This window comes from Bos indicus x Bos taurus, chromosome 18 (assembly GCF_003369695.1).
Source record: "Bos indicus x Bos taurus breed Angus x Brahman F1 hybrid chromosome 18, Bos_hybrid_MaternalHap_v2.0, whole genome shotgun sequence".
In the NCBI taxonomy this organism is placed as follows: Eukaryota; Metazoa; Chordata; class Mammalia; order Artiodactyla; family Bovidae; genus Bos; species Bos indicus x Bos taurus.
In genome coordinates this window covers 6,558,267-6,577,197 of record NC_040093.1, presented here as the reverse complement: position 1 = coordinate 6,577,197, position 18,931 = coordinate 6,558,267, and the positions used below count along the sequence as shown (strand labels likewise).

Sequence of the window (18,931 nt, the reverse complement as noted above, 5' to 3'; positions counted from 1 at the left end):
GGAGTCTTGTTGTCTAATACTTCAACTCAAGCTGAAACTTTCTCCACCTCCATTGCATTTGTAAAGCATTGCTCCAGAATGTTTCCCAACTTTGATGTTTGGGTAAAATTCTTTCCACAGATATTGTATTTGTGTGGTTTATCTCCAGGATATATGTTCTTAGATACCTAAAGAAGGAGCAGTAATTGTGACAACTGCCATAAAAGTTGCATTTCTAAGTATAAAGTATTTGCTGAACACTGAGATACAGGGAGCACCTAAAAGCCTTGCCACATATTCTGCACTAATAAGCTTCTCTGTAGCATGGATGATCTGATGGTTGGTGAGATGTGAACCCCGAGTAAAGGTTTTACATACTCATGTCACTTGTAAGCTTTCTCTGCAAAATGACTTCTTTACTGAAGCCTGAATTTGGACTGTTGCCTAAAAACCCGACACACTTATTACATTGATACAATTTTCATCTAGTGTGAATATTCTCAAGAAGCCTAAGGTGTAAACAAAAAGCCTGGCCACATTGATTATCTTTGGAAATCCTCTCTAGTGTGGGTCACCTGATATCTTTTTAGGCCAGTATGCCACCTGAAGGATTTGCCACACTCACATTTGCAAAGGTTTCTTTGCATTATGAATTCTCTGATGATGGGAATGATCAGCCTGTTATTGAAATCCTGGCTGCACACATTTACATGATTCCCTCCACTGGAGGGATTGACTGTGGCTCTGAATGTATGGAATCTTGCCGGTAGGCATTTTCTCATTTTTGTAAAAAACTGAATGCCGTCCAAAAGACTTACCACATGTACTACGTGGGTAAGATTTCAATTCAGAATTAATTACCTGAGGATTAGTTAGATCTGAATACAGAATCAAGCCTTTGCCCACATCGACTACATTTGTGCAGTTTCCTCCAGTTTGACTTTTCGGAAGGTCAAAAACTTCCTGTACTTTACTTCAGTCACTACATTTGTATGTTTTCACTGCAGTACTGATTTTCAGATGATCCTTGTGACTGGAGGCTTTGTCATATAAATTCCGTTTATGTGGCTCTCTCCTGTATGAACTGCCGAATGGTCAGTTAAGGCTGAACGTGAACTAGAAGCTTTGCCACATTCATTTCATTTGTACGCTTTCTATACAGTATGAATTCTCTGGTGAATTATAAGGCCTGAACTCAGATTAAAGGCTTTGCCACACTCATTACAGTTGCACTAAAATGCTTCTCACAATTGTTTCATTTGTAACAGTTTTCTCCGCTGTGAATTATCTGATGCTTCCTATGATGGTCATTTCAAGTAAAACACTGGCCACATACATCACATTTCCATGCTTTCTCTCCATTAAGGCTGACTGAGCACTAAAGTTGGTAATCATTGTTTCAACTGTAAGGTTTCTCTCTAATATAAATTCTCTGATGAACCGCAAGGTTTGTGTTTAGATTACAAGCCTCGACATTGAGATCACATTTATGTTTTCTCTCCAGTATTAGTTCTCTGATGAATTCCATGTTGTGCACTTCAAGTAAAGGATCAGCTACATGCAACACATTTATATGTTTCTCTCCAGTATGAATTCTGGATAAACTGCAAGCTTACCAATATGACTAAAGGCCTTGCCACAGACAACACATTCATATGCTTTCTCTCCAGAATGAATTTTCCGATGAACTGCAAGTTTTGCAGTTTGACTAAAGGCCTTGCCACAAACGTCTCTAGAATATGAGCTCTCCAATGAACTGCAAAGTAACAGCTGGAATTGAAGACTTTGCCCCATAGATACATTTCTGTGCTTTCTCTCCTGTATGACCTGCCTGATGGAGAGTTAAGGCTGATTTGAAATTAAAGACCTTGTCACATACATCACATCTATATGCTTTCTATCCAGTATGAATTTTCTGATGAGATGTAAGGCTTCCTTTTACTCTAAAGGCCTTGCCACATACATCACATTTTTATGGTTTCTTTTTGGTATGAATTTTTCGATGAGATACAAGGCCTCCATTTACACTAAAGGCCTTACCACATACATCACATTTATATGGTTTCTCGTCCATATGAATTTTCCGATGAGTTCCAAGGCTTCCATTTACACTAAAGGCCTTGCCACATACATCACATTTATATGGTTTCTCTCCAGTATGAAGGAGCAGATGAAGTGCCCGGCTTTCTTCCCAAGTAAAGGCCTTTGCACACACATCACATTTATATAGTTTCTATCCAGTATGAGTTCTCCCATGATTTTGAAGGTATGCATTGTGCTTAAAGCAGTAGCCAAATACATTACATTTATATGCTCTCTCTCCAGTATGAACTCTCAGATGAATTTGAAGGGCTGTGTTCTGTTTAAAGCTGTGGCTACATACATCACATTTATATGCTTTCTCTCCAGTATGATTTCTCTGATGAACTGCAAGGCTCACATTATCATTAAACGCCTTGCCACATACGTCAGCTTTATATGGTAATCTTCCTGTATGGATTCTTTGATATCTAGTGAGTTCTGAGTCCTGAAGAATGGTTATGCCACACTCATTACTTTTGTAAGATTTTTTCTTGTGTACTTCTGGGTCTGGGGCCTGTTCTGAGGGATGCATAACAGCACACTCATTTTTATGAGAATTGCCTTTGCAGACACTATGAGTTCTCTGAATTGGCAAAACTGAGGTGCTACTGTTGATATTCGTCACAACTTGACTACATTCAAAAATTGTCCTTCAGACTGAAGCATCTGCAATTCATCATGAAAGCTTGATCCGAGCCTTTCAACAGGCTTATCTCCTGCATCATTTCTACTCTGATGATCTCTTCCATCAGTGAGATTTTTGTTATGAGATATAGATATTCCGTTGTCTCTTCTTTCATTATCTGTCCACAGACTCTCCCAACCATCCAAATTTTCCTGTATCTTCCTGAGGAAAAAAATCTTTAATTTCAGAAGTTTCGGCTCTCCCAAATATCACTCTTTGAAAAATTTCTCCTTTTCCACTGTTTCCTTTTGCTTGTAATTTCATGGTCATATCTATACGAGACACATCTACAAGATATAAAGAACCATGCTGCTGCTGCTGCTAAGTCGATTCAGTCGTGTCTGACTCTGTGCGACCCCACAGACCGCAGCCCACCAGGCTCCACCGTCCCTGGGATTCTCCAGGCAAGAACACTGGAGTGGGTTGCCATTTCCCTCTCCAATGCATGAAAGTGAAAAGTGAAAGTGAAGTCGCTCAGTCGTATCCGACTCTTATTGACCCCATGGACTGCAGCCCACCAGGCTCACCGGTCCATGGGGGTTTCTAGGCAAGAGTACTGGAGTGGGGTGCCAGAGCCTTCTCCGATAAAGAACCATAGGTATCCTATTAATTACAATTCATAGATAAATTTTTTCCTGTTGAACACAAGATATTATACCAAAGTCATACCCATCCTGAATAGTATTATGAATCTCCCCAATGATGAACTTAAAAACATAAGGAACACTATTGGAAAACAACTCTTTAAAAAAGAAAAGAGCGATCACACAGAACTCAAATTAATTTTAGGGTACCCAAGTTTGAAAGACACAATCAGGAAAACATTCATTTTATGCAAACCCATGTCAGTTCTCAACAAAAAAGATCTTTTCCCACCATGATCTCAAAGCTCATTCTACTTGGTAGTAAACACACTTCTGTCTCATAATTGAGGACAAAAAAATATTAAAAATTCCATGGATGGGGAGATTGGCGGGCTACAGTCCATGACACCACAAAGTGTCAGACAGTACTGAGTGACTGAGCAAGAAAGGATCAACAAGGCAATACACTGTAATGGTAAATAATCCACAGGAAGCATTCTAACGAAAACTGTAAAACATAAATGGCAGTTGACAACTGTTCAACAAACACTGCATAGTGAAAATAAACAATTTGTTAAAACAGCCCCCCTCCCCATCAGGGCTTATGAGATCTTAGTTCTCTAACCATGGATTAAACCCAGGATCACTGCAGTGAAAGTGCTGAATCCTATGCACTGGACTGTCAGGGAATTCCCTAAAATAATTTTTACAAAAAAGATAGAACACTTTTCTAAATACCTTTTATAAATCTATAAGTAGATAGACATACAGGCATTTTATAACAAGTGGTTCATGTGAGTTATACTGTGTAAAACATAAAGACCGTCATCTTTAAATGACAAAGAATTAATAAATGAAATCTCTACTTAAATAGCAGCCACTCAATATAGCAATTGCCTATCTATACAGTATCCTTCACTTACTCGGTTCATCAGCTCTAAGATATATGTAAAGGAACAAGCTTTGGGGCGTTTCTTACATCTGAGAGGTAAAGAATCTGCTATAGAAGAGAAATATTATTTGAAAACTTACTAATTAGAGTCAGAGACAAACTATTCAGAATGAAATGTAAACTAACAATATACAGGATGTAATGCAAACAAAGAGACATGTCACAATAACCATGACATGAAGTAAATATGCATTTTAAGCAAAAGTAACCTTTGAGGCAAATTTCCTGATGGTCTAGTGGACAGCATTAAATGATTACACTGTAGGGGGTAGAGATTCCATCCCTGAGTGGAGAACTAAGATCCCGCCTCCCACATGGTTCAGGAAAAAAAAAAAAAGTTAACTTTTGACCTTTTTAATAAAACAGTCAAAATTCTATGACACCTAAAAGCATGAATTACCTCAATTTTTCAAATAAAGGTAGTAGATTCCCAGGGTTCATGAACACAACTCCATGGCACATGAAAGTAAAGAGCAAAGCAGGAGTGAAACCCAGACCTACAAATTCATACATGTTCTTAATCACGAGGGCCCACTTAGGCAGAACAGATTACAAAAGGTTACAACAAACTTCAGGACTTTAAAAACATAAGGTCAAGTGAGACACAAGAACTGATCTGTGTAACTAACAACCTTACTCAGCCATCTCACCTAGAAATGGTTTCCCAAGTACCACCCCCCCACATATCAAGTCGTGTCCTGAAAATGTGGTTCAGTGGATGAGCACGGGTCATTCTGTACAGTATGAGCATGGACGGAAGGAACCTGGAGCCTGATTCATATATCCAAGACGGGATACAAGAGAAGATCTCAGAGTCCACTGTCCTTACAGGCTTCCTGAGTTACAATCACAGAAGATCCAAACCACATTCCTGTTACACACACCCGTGAAGGTTGTGGTAAAAGCAGTAACAACAGGAACAGCTGAGGGTTCTGAACAGGAAGACAGGTTGAAGGCAGCTCTGTGTAGGATCTGAGACACCAAATGCAATCAAAGATTGGCCATTCTCTTCCCTTCTTCCAATGAGGTCTCCCAAGTGCAGCAAATAGGAAGAGAACCAGGCTGGCTCCAGGATTACAGCTCTGGAGGTGTTACCATTGCTCGACATGGACCAAAAAGTGGACATCCCACGGAATCCAGCACAGAAGGAGGACAAAGAGGAATTAGATCCCTTTGAAACACCTCATCACATGCTCCCCAAAGTCAAGCAACAACATTGACAGGAGTCAAATTACAGATCATAGAAAGACCTACCCTTTGGGACCTCTTTCCTTGGCATCCACTTTCCATAAACCTCTCTCCTTTTTTTTAAATCACTTTTTTCATTTGTAAACAGCCACCTGTAAGTCAGACCGAATTTCTTTTTCCGTAATAAAACGTAATTTTTATGTAGGAGACAGATGGGCTTCAGATTGGATATCTACAATATGTCACCCTTCTCTCTGCATTCCCTGAGATAAGAGATAGCTGGGCTCCAGTTGAGGAATCTACAGCCAACAAATACAGGGTAAATAGCCAGTCTTTGTCTCTTACTTCAAGGGAATAATCATGGCAAGGACAAAGAAAGGAAAAAACCCTGTCTATTAACAGAGACGTGACTACACATGTGCAGAAAGGTTGCTTGAGGTCAAGTCAGAGGGTAATTCAGGCCATAACAAGTCTTGCTTCTCCCAGAAGCCTTCCTTAACTTAGAGATACAGCTTGGTTAGGGTGTGCATTCACATCCCAGGGGAGGGGCCTGAGACAAATTAACCAGAGGGGACAAAAGAAGGTGACTGGCCCGAGGGGAGACAAAGACCTGGAAAACTGTACCTTTAAAAAGAACTGACACTTACCAAAGGTGGGCTCTCTCTCTGAGCTAGCCCATGTGCCTTTCTGCATGTACTTTTCCTTTCAATAAACATTTTCCTTTACTCTTTACCTTGTGCCTCTTCATCTGAATTCTTTCTTGACTAGGCAGGCAAGACCAGGGACCTTAGCCCTAATTATTGGCTGCTGTGGTCCAATGGTCAGGACTCTTGGCCTGGGAAATGAAGACCTTGTTTTCAGCTTCCACTCGCTTCCACTCATTGCTACGAGCATCCAAACTCAATTTCATTTCTCACACCTTTCTCACTGAAAACACACATCTTACCTTCCTTAAGCAACCATGAACTGTGCTTTATATTGCATTTTCTAGATTAGTGAACATAAATACTACTGATAACTTCTAAAAACATTTGCTTTCTTATAGAGAGCATCTCAGGGTAGCACCAAACATATTCATCAATAGTCCTAAATCTCTCAATGTAACACAACAGAATTATTACACAATGTGGATGACTCAAGATAAGTCTTAATTAGATGAGTAAACATTAATACTAGATATTTAATATTGAATATTTCCCAGTTCACATGAACCTGAAATTCATTTAGGTTAATTTCCCTTCTAATTGATTTGTATGCACTTACTGTTTTTTTTTTTTTTTTAATTCATTTATTATTTTTGGCTTCACTGGGTCATCATCACTGCTCTGTCTTTCTCTCGTTATGTCAAGCAGGGACTACCCTCTAGTTGTGGTGAATGAGCTTCTCATTGTAGCTACTTCTCTTGTGGACCATGAGCTCTAGAGCACGTGGGCTTCAGTGGTGGTGGTGTACGGGCTTAGCTGCTCTGCGGCATGTGGAGTCTCCCTGTACCAGGGATAGAACCTGTCCTTTGCACTGGCAGGTGGATTCTTTACCACTGAGCCACCAGGGAAGCCCAAGTGCTTCCTTTCTTTTAAAGCCAATTGAGTAAGAGCTCATTTACAAATAAACCTCAGCAATATTATCCAAAATCAAAGACACACACTGAGACATGCATAAGTCCAGACAGATTTTAAATGTCTCTCTGACTCTACTGGAGCTGTTATCCTCCTCCAGGGGATCTTCAGAAGCCAGCGACTGAAGCCACATCTCCTGCATCTCCCACACTGGCTGGCAGCTTCTTTACCACTAGAGTCATCTGGGATTCCTGGTAAAGGTTAACTTCAAGCTTTTCTGTAGGCAGGGCTTTTAAGAAGCTAGCTGTTTCTATTCCATATGCAAAAAGAAATGGTTTTGTACTTAAAAAAAAAATAAAGGAAAAATCATTTTAATCAGTATTCTCCAGAGTTTAAAGAATATCACAGCAATCCCTGTGTCAAAAAACATCTTTCCTTTCAATACTCACAGTCTTATATCTAAAATACAGAGCAAACAGTGCTCAAATTGACTGTGATTAACTGGGGCAGATGGATGATGAAAATCCATCATCTGTCTGGGGAAATGGAGGTCTTCACTTGATCAGAAGAATCTGAAAGGGAAACGAAATTTGCTAGAGTCGGGGCAGGAGTGGGGGAAGCTGGGCTCCCCCTCCCCACTGAAAGACAGGAGAAGTTAGAAGGGGACTAGCTGATGGAGAGGGAGACAGAGGAGTGGGAGGGGTGAAAGGCCACAACGGGACATAATGGAAACAGAAAAGCAGTGGGGGACACTGTTAAGAGATGTGGGCCAGCACAGGAGAGAGCCCACTTAAAATGTGAGAATTTGATCAGCTAATATATAATTTGACATTGTAATATGGACAACCATCATCACTAATCGCATAATTCTGTTTCCAGTTGTAACTTCTATTCAAACAATTTTAAGATCGCTTTATGTACCTCCTGTACTTCCCTGGTGGCTCAGCTGGTAAAGAATCCTCCAGCAATGAAGGGGAGACCTGGGTTCGATCCCTGGGTTGGGAAGATCCCCTGAAGAAGGGAAAGGCTACTCACTGCAGAATTCTGGCCTGAAGAATTCCATGGACTCTATAGTCCATGGGGTCGCAAAGACTCCGACATGACTGAGCGAGTTTCCCTTTCATTTTATGTACCTTACAGTAGGAGAGAGAAGGATCCAGCCTCTCATCCAGCATTACGTTCTTATCCTTTCTCAAAGGGTGAGAGTCACAAATATTCAGTAACTTCTAAGGGTACAGCCCTCTTTAATTTAAGGTTCCAATTCTCACAGTATCCAGTGAAGACATCCCGTGTATCAGCTAACTAGTAGTAATGCAAATCTTCCTATTAGGGAATAAAAACTTCATCAACCTTAACCTCTTTTTTCTTACAGAGTGGTATTTTGTCTCACAAATACTGCTCACAGGGCCCATTAAAGTTTTGCCAAACGTTGTCACTTTCGTCTCAAGTTCAAAGATTTGTTAACAAAATAAGTCACTCGTTCTGTAGAAATAAATAATACAAATACTTATTATAGAATTGTCAAGCTGACTTTCAATATGCTAACAATAAAAGAAAAGTAGAAAGAGCAGAAGATACATCACCAAATTGGATTCTGACCAACATCCAGAATCAAACAGCACTGGGAAGTCCTGGGACACAGCCCATCTGGAGACCCAGTGGGGAAAAGGTCCCAGGCAGCATGTTACAGTCCTGGGTGAGACTTCAAAGATTGCAGTTTGGGGTTCCCCCTTATAATCCCAGGATGCTAATTGATATCATCAGTAATCTGTGAGCAAATAGCAGCTCTGGTTGCATGTTAATACTATTCTTTGTCTTACAAAACTTATAATGTTGCTAAGCCTGCAGCTGAGTAGGCCAGGGTCCCTCCAAGGGCTCAACAACCTCAAGATTTGTCCCCTGTCTCATCTCTGGTGCTGCAAGCCTTGCACTCACAGCAAGCAGTCAGGGCACTCACAGTCAGGGCAGTGTCCAGCCAGTTAGAAGCAAGCTCAGAGGCCTGCTTTAGAGAGGACCTAGACCCTGTGCCTCCTGCATTGCCAGGTGTAGAATCCAACTTCTTTTGTCAGCCAAGAAGTGATGGACAATATAGACGGACAGAAAATATTCACAAATTAATTTACTATCGGCGTCCTTCTGAATGCACAGGAAACAGTATAATATACAGTATAATATGCAGATACATGGGCTTCCCCGGGACTCAAAGGTAAAGTATCCACCTGCCATGCAGGAGATGCGGCTTCGACCCCTGTGGGGCAAGAGCCCCCTGGACGAGGGCATGGGAACCTACTCCAGTACTCTTGCCGGGAGAATCCCATGGATAGAGGAGCCTGGAGGGCTACGGTCCACTGGGTCGCAGAGTCAGGCAAAACTGTACCAACTGAGCACACAGGCATCCATGTATCTAGTTCTTTCCAAGAACTACTGCACCAAGAACACAGGGGTAGAAAACAGGGAATTGGATATTTTAAAGTTTGAAATCAGCTTTATAAATACTTAAGCTGTGTAGAAACTTGTGTATCACACAGTGGGCAGATCACCTGAAGAAAGGACAAGGCTATGAACTCAGTCAAGCAAAACAGAGGATCCCAAGAGACACAGAGGGAAAATGCAGAGATACCCCCAAACCAGAATCCAATTTCACAGGGAAGTGATCCTCACCCACAGACAGCAGGTTCCTGTAGGTCTCCACCATCACGTCCCGGTACAAGGCCCTCTGAGCAGGGTCCAGGCATTCCCACTCCTCTGGAGTGAACTTGATGTCCACATCCTCGATGGTCAACTGTGTCTGAAATGAAAGCACATTTCACTAACAGGCGCTCGGGAGGATTCTTATTTTCACTCAAAATGAGAAGAGGTTAGAGGGGTAATGATCAATTCAGGTAATTTTCCTGTTGTTTCATAAGACTATGACATCTTCCAGTCAACATGAATTTGTCACTTGTATGGACAGTACATGCAGAATATACAAATAAATTCAATCAGTGAGTTCTTTATGCAGAAGCATTACACTATACACACTGAGGGACGTTCACTATCTAGATGAGTTACAAGACTAGTGTCTTCAGAGATGACAAAGTCCCAGCGGCTTTAAAGAACACACACTGTTTTGATTATGACATCATCACACTGATGACAGGTGTTTTAACACTTCCTACTCACGAATCATTACTCTAAAGACTTTACACAGATGAACTTATCATCAACATAACAGCACATTAGAGAAAGATCTGTGTCCCTCTGACTGGAGAGAAAACTCTGTCATTCTAAGAATTCATGCACATCGAACAGTTAAGAAATGAGGCAACAACACCTGAGGTCAGGTGGTTGGGACTGACAACTTAAGTTCCAGAGCAGCAAAGTGCATGACAGAGTTTCCTGAGAATATCTGAAACAAATACAAGAAAGCTGAAGTGCAATGGAGGTGTAGAACCCCAGATCTTTTGTCAGCCATGGAAAGACAGACATGATAGATGGACAGAAAAATATTCACAAATTAATTTACTATCTACTTCCTTCTGAATGCACAGGGAACACTATAATATGCAGTATCATATGTAGGTATCTGGGTTGCCCTGAGGCTCAGTGATAAAGAATCCACCTGCGATGCAGGGTACATGGTGTTGATATCTACGGGGGGAAGATCCCCCTGGAGGAGGGCATGGCAACCCACTCCCATATTCTTGCCTGGAGAATTCCAGGGACAGAGGAGCCTGAAGGGTTATGGCCCATTGGGTCACAAAGAATCGGACACGACTATAGGATAAATGGTCACTGTACAGGGCCACCCGCTCTTCCCACCAACCACACAATGTCAATACTCTTACTACTGTTTCCATCGTTCACGTGATGAGGTAGAAAAAAACTTAAGGGAATGGAAAACACTTCAGATACAATTTCCACTGCTACAAAGCATAAAACATGTTTATGAGATGATGTTCTGTAATAAATCCATGGAATTACAGATCCATGCACTCACATGCAAATGTAAACACACAACTGGTTGAAACAAGGAAGACCTGTCTATTTTTTCTTTCAATCCAAATTTACTGAGTGTCAACGTGGGCCCCAAACTGGGAGTACAGCAGTGAACATAATGGAGCTTACAGTCTAGCAGCCAGCCATCCAGTTACATCCATAATTTTAAAGTTACTATTGCAACATGTGCTCTGAAACAGGCCTGATGCTAAGATAAGATTTATTGGAAAGTCTTGACATACATCAAGAAATCACACAAGGTCTCCGTGAGGAGGAAACACTTAGAATTGGCAAGGTGGGAAATGGAAGAGTGTTGCAAGCAGAGAGAACAGCCTGAGTGCCAGCTCTGAGGCACGAAGATATTTAGTGAACAGAAGCCAGTCTATCTGGGACACAGGGAACAAAGAGGGGTGATGCCAGGTAGAGGCTGCTTTCTACAAGGTCTTTGGACTTAGGACTTTATTCCAAAAGTAACTAGAAGTCACTGAAGAATCTACAGGAGGTAAACCAGAGGTTTAGATTTGTTTTTCAGAGCTCACTCTGCTGTGTGTGGAGGTTGCTGCTCCTTAGTCGCTTAGTCGTGTCAGATCTTTTCGACCTCGTGGTAGCCCGCCATGCTCCTCTGTTAATGGGATTTTCAGGCAAGAATACTAGAGTGGGTGGCCATTTCCTACTCCAAGGTGATGCCTTTTGACACATTCTGGGATGATACTCTCATTTTCTTTTATTCATCTGTATTTCCACATCTTTGGGACATTAAAAATGCATCAATTTGTACTTCAGTAATTTATCTTCATTCTGTCTTTTTTAAGTTATTTACTTGGGTTTTGCTGAGTCTTTGTTGCTGTGAGCAGGCTTTCTCTATTTGCAGCTGCAGTGCACGGGCTTCTCATTACAGTGGCTTCTCTTGTTTTGGAGCATAGAGTGTGTGGGTTTCAGTAGTTATGGCTCCCGGACTGCAGAGCTCATGCTCAGTAGTTGTGGCACCTGGGCGTCATTGCTCTGAGGCATCTTCCTGGACCTGGGATGGGACCTGTGCACCATACATTGGCAGGTACATTCTTATCCACTGTACTACCAGGGAAGTCCTCAATATTATCTTCGGTTCAGTTCAGTTCAGTCGCTCAGTATACTAGTTTAAAAAAATGAAAATACAAGCAGAAAGTAACATACAGAAGATGTATTCTAATCTGTATATAATAGCTGTATTTAAAAATATGAGGGCTTTCCTGGAGGCTCAGTGATAAAGAAACCACTGGGCAGTGCAAGAGACACAGGTTTGATCCCTGGTCGGTAAGATTTCACATGCCAAGGGGCATCTAAGCCTGTGAGCCTCAATTTCTGAGCTAGAGCTCTAGAGCCCAGCAGGTGAAACTACTGAAGCCAGCATGCTCTAGAGCCTGGGCTGCAAGAAAAGAGAAGCCACCGTAATGAGGAGCCCACACACCACAACTAGAGAGTGGCCATCACTCGCCAGAACTGGATAAAGCCAGTGAAGCAATGAAGAGCCAGTACAGCAGAAAAGTATATTTAAATATAGTAATATTATCTTATTCTTAATGTTAGGTATGTAGTTATTAACAGAATCCAAAGTTTATCTTTTCATTCCATGACCAAATATTGCATCAAGGTTAGCAAAGCTGGGGGAATTCCCTATCGGTCCAGGGTTTAAGATCTTGCACTTACACCACAGGGTTTCAGGTTCAAGTCCTCCTCAAGGAACTAAGACCCTGCAAGCTGCATCGTGTGGCCAAAAAGGAAGAATAAATAATTAGCAAACTATATTTCATAGTTTAAATTAGATGCTGTAATGAAACACTCTCTAGCCCTGAGGTCTCTTTCTGAACTTTTCATTTCACTCCCAAAAATTTAAGATTTTCAAGAAGATCCTCACTTAGTTTTAAACGTACTATAAAAAGTAGGACTGATTTTCCCTCATTGGACTCTTTTTCAGATTTTGGCATGTATTAAGCATTTTAATATCTCACATCTACATGCAGCTTCTTTACCCTGGTTGACAGAGAGCAGACAACGCATCCAGATGGGCCCTAAGCAATCCCTGCTGCCCAACAGCACTGAGACACCCCGTCTACAACCTGTGGGTGAGAAGCCCTGCCGTTCGGTGCACAGAGGAGCCTCCTCACAAGGGCCAGGTCACCGGGTCATGGGGAGACGCGATCTAAGTGAGGACAACAGACCCTGACGGAAGGCCCCAGGTGAGTGTGAATGTACAGGAGTCAGACAAGGCACTGCAGAGTCAGACAAGATTAGAGAGTCCAAAAATGGGTATTTCAGGCAGGACAGATTGAGAATCCACTGAGAATATGACCTAACCTGAGAAAGAGCCATTACTGACACGTTTTCTTTCACTTTCCTCCTCTTCTGGACTTATTCCTCAGGTAACAGGAGTCTTCAAAGGAGTGTCAAGAAGGTGGAAAACATGGTATTTAATGCTTAGAGCCAACACATCCCCTTCTTGAGCCCCAACCACACATACAGGGAAGCCCTCACCGTGTGGAACGGACAGTCCTCTGTGGTCACAGTCTCAGGAGGGACTCAGGACAGTCAACTCCCGCACAGAGTCCAACACGGGACTTTTCCACACTTTCCCTCGGATCACACTCCCCTCCCGGTGAGGCCTCATGTACACAGCAGGAGGGAGCACCTCCGTTCACCTGATGCCCTTCAGGTCACACAGCAGGCCCTGGTCCAGCCCTACTCAGAGCAGAGTGCCCTCCCCTCTCCCAGGGCTTGATCTGTCTCAGAAGTGGAGACTAAGAGCCCTGGTGCTCAATGCAGTGTCCAGATCAGAATCATCTGCGGCCTGTGCACATTCCTGGGGCAAGGCCTCACAACGAGAACCTGAGGAGCATGTCTGTTGGGGGAGGGGTACAATAGATGCCCGGGCAAAATGCCTCATGATCTCATGTGAAGCCTGGGTTAAATACCACTCAAGGGGTCAAGTCCAGCCTACCTCCCACTTTCTTCTTTTCCAGCCTGACTGACATTGAACTGACTAACAAGAAGGGATGTGTATACATACCATGCACAATATGACCATGTGACACACGTCCTACACTGTGAAATATTTATCACAATCCACGAACCAATACATCCATCACCTCCAAATTCCCATGTTCTGTGTGTGGTGACAACACTGATGACATACTCTCCTGACAAATTCCCAGCATGCAGTAACAGAATAGGATTAACTACAGTCAGCGTGCTGCACACACCGCCCCAGGATGCACTCATTTTACAACTCATTCTGTACCTTTTGACCAACATCTCCCCATCTTCCCCACCTCCCAGCCCCAGATAACCACCATTCCACTGTCTGCTACTAGTGGTTTCAGATTTTTACATTCCACATATATGTGAGCACATACAATCAGTCTTTGCCTACCTGCCTTAATTCACTTAGCATAATATTCTCTACATTCATCCAAGTGATCCCAAGTGACAAAAATCGCCATTTTTATGGGTGCATGTCATTATATACGTGTTTGTGTTTCTCTGAGTGTATGCTACCTACCAGGACTTTTCTGGTAGCTCAGACGTTAAAGAATCCGCTGCCGATGTTGGAGACCCGGGTTCGATCCCTCGGTTGGGAAGACGCCCTGGAGAAGAGAATGGCAGCTCACTCCAGTATTCCTGCCTGGAGAATTCTATGGAGAGGAGCCTGCAGGCTACAGGCCATGGGGTTGCAAAAGTCAGACATGAGTGACACCAGCCAGTTCCCAAACTGTTATCTCCAAACTCTAATAATAAAAGACAGAGTTTTTTGAGATATCACATTGAGATATGTACATCAGATATGTAGGCTGATGCACATATCTCAATGTGACTTCAATATCTTCCACAGAAACACTCCAAGTTTTGTGTTTTTTTTTTAACTTCCAAATTGCATCTGAAACTTTCTTCATGAGCAACTCAAGATAACAGGAATACCAAAGGTAACCCACAAAGTGATCTCTGTGGTTTTACTGACAGTTATTCTATGGGTTGCATACTTAATTCTCGCCTTCCCTAAAGACCACAAAAAATCCACTGTGTGGAGGGGGTGCTGTGGGGCACCTCCTGGATCACATCCCCCTTCTCTGGGACCACTGTGCCCATCCTCCTGCACCCACACCTCCCTGTGGGCTCAGCTCAGCCCTTGCTTCTAACACACTGCAGGATAACATTCTTCTTCCCAATCCCACAGCCTTCCTTCCTCCACAGGTGTGATCACGAGATTCCCAATTAAACCCAGTCATGCAAACCTCAGTCACAGCATCTGTGTCCCCGGAAAACTGAGCTAAGACACTGGCACGCCCCCCATTCCACGCAGCCCACAATTAGCCATGAGCCCACGTCCAGGGCCTCCAGCCAGAACTGAGACCGGCTGTGTCAATAGGTCCATACACCCCGTGATCTCACAACTATGCTTGTCTCTCCCTCTCTCACACACACACACGATTCATCGGGTTCATTAAAAGGCACACCCCTGCTCCCACAACCCTCCTGGAAACCCCGACAAGCTCCCCCTCACTTTCTCCTATTTTTCTACCCCTTCTCCGTGCACAGCTGAACAAGAGCAGAGACCTCTAGGCGTGGGCATTGCAAAAGAAATGCGCCCTAGCTGCAAATCCAAGGACACTGGACACTCAGTATGGAGACCAAGAACCTGGTCCTCTTGGGGAAACCACTCAGCAACAAGGATGTTATGTGTTGAGGGATGGTTGGACTGAGTTCAGTAAAGAAGTCACAAAGAGAGAGAGACCCCAATATTACTGGCTCCTGTCCTCCCTGCTCATAGCTAACTGGAAGATACATCAGCTCATTAACGGGGGGAGGGTGGTTTGGGGATGGGGAGGTGTCATCTCCTACATACTCCCTTAAGATACTGACCAGTCTAATCACAAGAAACTAAGCATCTGCTGCTGAGCAGATGAACTGAAGGCAAAGCTGCTGTCCAAGATGGCAACTGGTCCCCGCATGGACAGAGCTTAGAAGACCTGGGGGCTGCAGTGAGCAGTGACACTGCAGACTAAAACATGGGGACACCTCAAGACACTGGATCTGCCAGGCTTTTTAGGACTCCAACATCCTTTTGCTTTTGAGTAATTAAGTCTCCACATGGGGTAAGGATCAATCAGAGTTGAAATGTCCAGAACAAATATGGGAGCCATCATCACCAAGCCTATAACCTCCATCATCCCTGAGGATTCTTCAGCCCAGCCCACAGTCCCAGTCCTCACCCCCAGAGTGAGATGCTGCAAGCATCCTGGGAGGAAGAGGAATACGGTGAACCCTTCAATGAAGGGAAAAGAGGAAAGACTCCAAATAATTAAAGGAGAAGGGCATATCTGATCAGGGTAATTAATACCGAAGCAGTAAACCTGGTTAACATGACAGAGAATATCAGAAGGAGATGGGGAGACTTCTCTGGCCCAGACCTGAAGGAACAGAAAGCGCTAGGGCAACAGTGATACAATGACCAAAGGTAGGAGTAGAAACTAAGATCCGAGACAAGAAGGTTTTGGTGTTCATGAACAAGGACTAAGTGAATGTGACCAGGACAGACTGACCATGAGAACGGGGTCGGCTCCCAGGATGAGGCTGGAGACCCTGGCAAGAGGTGGGAGGCCTCCCTACAGACTGAGCTTTATTCACAGAAGATGGCTCATGACTTCCTCTCAGGGTCTGAGCTTATGTTCCCGCCTCCATCCTACTGTTGTCCTTTTTCATTTTCGAAGACTGGGACCTATTTCAAATTCTAATAACACGTGGGCTCTCCCTACAATAAGAACTGCCACACACACAGTCACACACCCAATTTGGCCAATCATTTCAGGGGTCAGTGTTGCTCAGCTTCTAGACCTGAGGAAGCATCATCAGACCAAATCATAGCTCACTAGTTACTAGATCACATAAAAGAGAGGAAAATGGAGTATCAGACTAACTGCTTAAATTAGGTTGTGACTCTTAATATAAAAGATCACTGACACCCTTACCAAACATTCATCAAAATGGTCTATAACTATTTATTAGTTACCAAAAAATGTTTTCAAGATATAACATAAACAAGAAACAGCATATGGGCCTCTAATAAATGTGAAACAAACCTAAAGTGAATCAGCTTATTAAAATTTTTTTCATTGAAGAATTCTGGTATAAAAGTAAAAAAAAAAAATTCAGAATATAGAGTATTTAGAAAAGAATGACATGAATTAATTACAGGAGTCCACCAAATCTTATTTCACAAGTGAATAATTGTTTACAAGAAGGTAGGTATTCAATGAACTAATCTTTATCCCAAGATACAAAATAATGAAATATAAAGAAAGGAGAAAGCAAAAAGTAAAACCATCACAAAGAATATTTTTACTGTGCCTGGAAAAGGCATCATGTAGTAAGAGAGTCAGTTCTTGCCCCACTTCTCCTCTCCATAACCTCTGCTCTGCACCAGGAAAAGGGAAGGGGGTGACTCACCTCTGAGAGAATCAAGTCACTGCCGCAGCCCCTACCTCTATAGCCTCTGCACATGGATGTTATCTTTTAATACAGATAATTACAAAATGCACAAGCCTTACAGACAGAAGTTTTGCAATTCTCATTTTCATCTGTATAATTTAAAAAAGAAAGTTTTAAACTTAGTAGATTCTAAAGCCAAAAATCAATGTGTCACGACTTAAAAATCCTGATCAAATCGATTCAGCACTCATCTAGATCTAGTCCCCTCCCCCACCTGCACATTAGTTGTTTCCACTTCATTTAGTTTATGTTTCCCTACTTTTTTCTCCGTCTCCCTTTCTCTTCCCCTCTGCGCTCCTGCTGTGCCTGTCCTCCTCTCTACTTCTTCCCTGACTCCCATCCGGCCTCTCTGCCATCTGTTCCCTGTAAAATGCTTCTAATCCAACCTCCTTGATGATCCTAAATCTCCATGAATTTCTGCCTCCCTTCCTCCCCTCTCTGGCACCCCCAAGTGGCTATGCTTCCTCTCAGCTTCCTTTCTCAGCTCCTCCAATCACTAGGAATCCCTTTTCTCTCCCAGCAGGATATTGCCCTGTAGGTCAAGATCCCAACTCTAGTATCCCCTTTGCGGGCTCTCTGTGTGAACTGCCTCTCCACTGTTGACCTCTTTGGGACCTGTGATTTACAGCCCCTCTCCCTTGAAGGCTATAGAAGGGGGCCGCAGAGGATGAGATGGTTAGATAACATCCCTGGAATCAACAGACATGAATCTGAGCAAACTCTGGGAAATAGGGGGGTCGTAAAGACTCGGAATGAACACCACTACCTCCCTATCTTGCTCACCTTTAATTCTCAGGAAATTCTGCTTTTCTCTAAACGTTTTACCTAACCGCTACCTTCAAGGCCGATTTTTTTTTCAGGCTATTGTCTCTTCACAATTTCCTCACAATCCTGTTCATTGCCATCGCTTCTCCCTCATGCTTATCTCAATTAAATATTTCTCTAGGAGTCGCTGTCTCTGCTGTTTCTTACCCCCCTGGCCTCCTATTTGCAGTGATGGCGACTGAATAAGAAGCCCAGTTCCCGCAAGAGCCAAACTGCAATGGGTGGAATCTGGAATGGAAGAACCTCGGGTGTCACGTGGCTAGCGCAGGTCACCTCCAAGACACGGGTCAGGGCAACGTCACTATGAAGGCAAGGCCTGCGGGGCGGAAGGACCCGCCTGAGGAGGCTTCAGGTGAGAAGGACTGGGAGGGAAGGGGTCTCAGCAGCGGGGCGGGCTCGCCAGAATCCCAGGACCGGGGAGCGGGGTGGTCAGCGCGGCTAGGGGGCGAGAGGACGAGGATGGGGGCCGCGGAGCTAATAAACCCACGTCGCCGAAGAGAATTGTATGCGGTGTAGGAAGGGCAGAGGGGTCAGTGACGTCAGTAAATGGTTTGAAGCAGGAAAGAGCAGCGTCGCTGTGGAC

General features: G+C 43.3%; 1 long non-coding RNA gene across 1 annotated transcript; it reads right to left on the bottom strand.

The window, feature by feature from the left end:
* Positions 1-695: 695 nt before the first annotated feature.
* Positions 696-9,900, bottom strand: LOC113876107. The gene is made up of 2 exons (XR_003506422.1): positions 9,688-9,900; positions 696-3,033 (listed from the first exon to the last, which is right to left on the bottom strand). It is a non-coding gene; the product is annotated as an uncharacterized LOC113876107 (long non-coding RNA).
* Positions 9,901-18,931: the final 9,031 nt, after the last annotated feature.